The 5,000-nt window shown below is 42.3% G+C and overlaps 3 non-coding genes across 3 annotated transcripts in view; all 3 read right to left on the reverse strand.

Moving 5' to 3' along the window:
* The window catches only part of LOC149092684 (large subunit ribosomal RNA), a 4,168-nt gene extending 2,841 nt beyond the window's left edge, over nucleotides 1-1,327 (reverse strand). The window contains exon 1 of the ribosomal RNA XR_016200685.1: nucleotides 1-1,327. This exon is cut by the window's left edge and continues 2,841 nt beyond it. This is a non-coding gene — a ribosomal RNA (large subunit ribosomal RNA).
* Nucleotides 1,328-1,803: 476 nt separating this feature from the next.
* Nucleotides 1,804-1,958, reverse strand: LOC149092685 (5.8S ribosomal RNA). The gene has a single exon (XR_016200671.1). It is a non-coding gene; the product is annotated as a 5.8S ribosomal RNA (ribosomal RNA).
* A 487-nt stretch (nucleotides 1,959-2,445) lies between these two features.
* LOC149092686 (small subunit ribosomal RNA) lies at nucleotides 2,446-4,615 on the reverse strand. Its single transcript, XR_016200668.1, has one exon. It is a non-coding gene; the product is annotated as a small subunit ribosomal RNA (ribosomal RNA).
* Between the last annotated feature and the right edge of the window lie 385 nt (nucleotides 4,616-5,000).

Genomic DNA, 5,000 nt, shown 5'->3' on the forward strand with positions numbered 1-5,000 from the left:
TTAGTCTTTCGCCCCTAAACCCGGATCTGACGATCGATTTGCACGTCAGAATCGCTACAGACCTCCACCAGAGTTTCCTCTGGCTTCATCTTGTCCGGGCTTAGTTCACCATCTTTCGGGTACTAACATATATACTAGTGCTCCGCGAAAATCTCGGTAAAGTGGATATATCACGGGCTGATATTGCGGTATACTCTTACAAGCATACATCATATCAATTTCTTTCAATTCGCCTTTCAAGCCTAAACAAGACTGATCAGCTTGCATACATGTTAGACTCCTTGGTCCGTGTTTCAAGACGGGTCGGATAGAGTACCGATCTACTGACCACAGAATCACTAGGTTAACGTAAGCTTGCCACTTTTACCAACAAACCACCAAAAGCCAGCCAATCCATGAGTTGTTTCAACACCAGGTGAAGAAACAGACATCATCAACGAAAGACTAGTCGGATTCGTCAGAGCAGATGACAAGCATTGTTGACCCTGCATAAGCAGAGATTCATCTCCAATGTGACTGTGGTAACAGTTGCCAACACTAGCTCACAGGCTAAGTCTAACAACGCAAGGAATATTAGTAGCTGTGAAAACTAAATGCTGATTAGGTGTGTGTTTAGTACACCTTGCTGTTATCACTTGAACAAGAGTTTTGCACTCTCCTTCACATTGGTCGTGGTTTGAGCACGAGAGTTGAGAAAATGCACTCCTCATGCACATATTGCACTCCTCCTATCAATACCAAGATCCAAGGGCAGGCTAAAAGTTACCCCTTAACCTACTGATCTTGGAACGCTGTAAAGCATTCTTAGCACTGAATAGAAAAAGGCAACAATACACAAGAGGAGCTGAGTTCTCCTCTCAGCTACACTTCGTGGTTCTATCCGTTTCTCTACAAGCGGTTTCACGTCCTTTTGAACTCTCTCTTCAAAGTACTTTGCAACTTTCCCTCACGGTACTTGTTTGCTATCGATATTACCATCGTATTTAGTCTTAGGAGGAGTTTACCTCCTAATTTGGATTGCACTCTCAAGCAATCTGACTCTATCCGCGACTAAAGCCAGTAATCGATATTCCATTAACCAAGATCTGCCACCGGCCTAGAACCGTCTCTGGGAAGAGGGCCCTTGTCAGAGGGACTTGCAGATTTAGTTGAAATAATCGTGACTCTAGCCATTACGCAGCACCGCTTTCCACCTTTCAATGGAAAACCTTTGCGCCGGACTCATCCCTTTTCACTCGCCGTTACTCAGGGAATCTCATTTGATTTCTTTTCCTCCGCTGAATTATATGCTTAAATTCGGCGGGTAACCTCACCTGATCTGAGATCAAAAATATTGATTAAGTTGATTAATGTTTATTTGTGTTGTTTGCAAGCAAGCAACGTAAATCTACTTTAATGTTTGCACAAATTTTGCCTTTGCATTACTTCTTAGGTCTGCTTTAACAGAATGAAATAGCTACTATTTGTACGATTTATACAAGTGCAAGAAGATTCATCAGTTAACAGGTTAGTTGATCACCATAGTTATCTGCAATACGACTTTAGCGTCGTCAGATAGGCGACTAACCTTAGAATCTCATGCTAGTATCTATTCATATATACTGCTTGCAGAGATGAAATATGCATTGTACACAAAATTTATCATGTGAAACAAGTAGATTTGAGATTCTCCTTACTAAATTGCAACGAATTGCAATTAAGAAAAGGAATAAAACATCAAGATTCATGCATATAAATATACAATCCTCTCAAAACAATGCATATATGGTAGTATGCAAGTGTTTTGTTGATTATTTTACATCTCAACTCTCAGACAGATGTGACCTCGGAAAAGACCCGAAAGCCGCAATGTGCGTTGGAAGCTCAAGTGCTCGGCGTGTCCTGCAATTCGCACCGATTATCGTAGCTAGCTACGTTCTTCATCGATTGGTAATTCGAGTGATCCACCGCTTGAAGATGTATCTTTGCCACCGTGGGACTTTTAATAAGTATCCTAAATCTGCATTGAGAGGGTTTGAAAACAATTGTATGCAGTTTATAAAAACCATAGTTGTCTTTACTTAGTTAGGCGAAGAAGTGTAAAACTTCCTTCTTTAAACCTTGCCGTCAGCATAAGCTGAAGACTTGATCAGGTACCAAGTATGTAGCAAGACAGGCTTTTCATTATAAACTACAATTGTTTTGCAAAAGAAATTATGGCTATCGTTAGATAACCCTCACTCTTTGTTGCATTGGATAATGAAAGATGGATGTATGAATGAACGAATGTAATGCAAATTAGAATCATGTTGCAATGGCTAAATGTTTGCAATAAACATTCACAATTGCGACTCTAATGCAAATACAATTCAATTGCATTCACCATATTAGCATCTACAATATCACTATGCAGAGTGTTTGATTGTTTGAAGGTTGTATTTCTCTTATAATAAGAGGGTAATACGTTAATGATCCTTCCGCAGGTTCACCTACGGAAACCTTGTTACGACTTTTACTTCCTCTAAATGATCAAGTTTGAACATCTTTCCAGCACAATCCGACCACTAGTTTCCCAATGGTCTGGATTGACCAGTCCGAAGTCCTCACTAAATCATTCAATCGGTAGTAGCGACGGGCGGTGTGTACAAAGGGCAGGGACGTAATCAACGCAAGCTAATGACTCACGCTTACTGGGAATTCCTCGTTCATGGGCAATAATTACAATGCCCAATCCCCATCACGAAATGGGTTCAAGCGGTTACCCACTCCTTTCGGAGCAGGAAACAGTATGCACGATGACCACTTCAGTGTAGCACGCGTGCGGCCCCGGACATCTAAGGGCATCACAGACCTGTTATTGCTCTGTTTCGTGCGGCTGCGAGCGCCGCTTGTCCCTCTAAGAAGTCCTTACAGTGCTACAGCATCCTTACCCTAGCCAATTCTGTAGGCTAATAGCAGCAGAGCCCTCAACAGCCGAAACCATCAAGAGATACTACCACCCACAGGTTGACTAAGGGGGAGTACTGCAGTGTAAACTGCAAGTCTATTTAGTAGGCTAGAGTCTCGTTCGTTATCGGAATTAACCAGACAAATCACTCCACCAACTAAGAACGGCCATGCACCACCACCCACTGAATCAAGAAAGAGCTCTCAATCTGTCAATCCTCTCAGTGTCCGGGCCGGGTGAGTTTTCCCGTGTTGAGTCAAATTAAGCCGCAAGCTCCACTCCTGGTGGTGCCCTTCCGTCAATTCCTTTAAGTTTCAGCTTTGCAACCATACTTCCCCCGGAACCCAAAAACTTTGGTTTCCCGGAAGCTTCCATTCGAGTCATGAAATTAGTTACTCAGAATGATCGCTGGTTGGCATCGTTTATGGTTAGAACTAGGGCGGTATCTGATCGCCTTCGAACCTCTAACTTTCGTTCTTGATTAATGAAAACATTCTTGGCAAATGCTTTCGCTGTAGTTTGTCTTGCGACGGTCCAAGAATTTCACCTCTAGCGCCGCAATACAAATGCCCCCGTCTGTCCCTCTTAATCATTACCTTGGATTCTTAAGACCAACAAAATAGAACCAAGGTCCTATTCCATTATTCCATGCAAGATCATTCAAGTTAAGGTAGTGGTACGCATCATATAGATGGTTGACCATACCGTTTTTAGGCACCTCTTTCGAGGTTTTGGACGCCTGCTTTGAGCACTCTGATTTTTTCAAGGTAAAAGTCTCGATCGCTTGAATCAACACTCGGTAAAGAGCATTGATAGCAAATATCGAGCAATTTTCTGTCTAAACACTATGAATGTAACCACCAGGAAAGAGGAATGAAGGTTCAAGCAAGCATCCGTAGACACAAGCAAGAAACCTAACATCACCATCTAACCCTTTAATCAGTGGACCCCATAGGTTCGACTGAAATCCAACTACGAGCTTTTTAACCGCAGCAACTTTAATATACGCTATTGGAGCTGGAATTACCGCGGCTGCTGGCACCAGACTTGCCCTCCAATAGATCCTCGTTAAAGGATTTAAATTGTACTCATTCCAATTACGGGGCCTCAATAGAGTCCCGTATTGTTATTTTTCGTCACTACATCCCCGTACTGGGATTGTGTAATTTGCGCGCCTGCTGCCTTCCTTAGATGTGGTAGCCGTTTCTCAGGCTCCCTCTCCGGAATCGAACCCTAATTCCCCGTTACCCGTTACAACCATGGTAGGCGCATAACCTACCATCGACAGTTGATAAGGCAGTTGCTTGAGGGATACATCGTCGGCTCAGAGGCCATACGATTTGCTCAGTTATTCAGAGTCATCACAAGAAATGCAACCGAAGTTGCTAAGATCCCCACTGCTAGTCCTTAGACAGCGACCGAAATCACTGAACAGGGTTCTAGGTGAATAAGAATCATTGGTCTTGTACTAATAAATGCGATCCTTCCGTCAGCAAGCTGAGGTTGGAACACTTGTTCATGTATTAGCTCTAGAATTACCACAGTTATCCATGTAAAAAAGAATATCCGAGGAACCGTAACTGATTTAATGAGCCATTCGCGGTTTCACTTTATAAACAGTATGTACTTAGACATGCATGGCTTAATCTTTGAGACAAGCATATGACTACTGGCAGGATCAACCAGGTAACTTGATGTTTTAGCAAAGTAAAATGCTAAACAAGTTGTTTTTGCAGCTATAAATACGATATCCTCAGCTAACAACCAGCAAGTGGATGCTAACTTTAACGAGGTATCGAGATTTATGTCGTGCATTAAGATAATTCTGCAGAAAGCTCTTTAGAATCCATCTTCTTCCACTAAAATGTGCAAGCACATCTAGCAGGAGTAACCATTGCTGGGTACGTTTGCAAGTCAACTAAACAGCATAGTATTATAACCGCTTGATACCAATTTCTTGGATCAATCTGCGGTCTGCTTTGCACAAGCAGAGCTCAATACTAATACTGCTCACTCTGTTGAGTGACTAGTTTGAACATATATGCAAGATATGAAGTCTGATAGCATTAAAGCC

This window comes from Tetranychus urticae, unplaced genomic scaffold (genome assembly GCF_039701765.1).
Source record: "Tetranychus urticae isolate SD_2017Ah unplaced genomic scaffold, NJAU_TeUrti_SD_1.0 Scaffold_6, whole genome shotgun sequence".
Lineage (NCBI taxonomy): Eukaryota > Metazoa > Arthropoda > Arachnida > Trombidiformes > Tetranychidae > Tetranychus > Tetranychus urticae.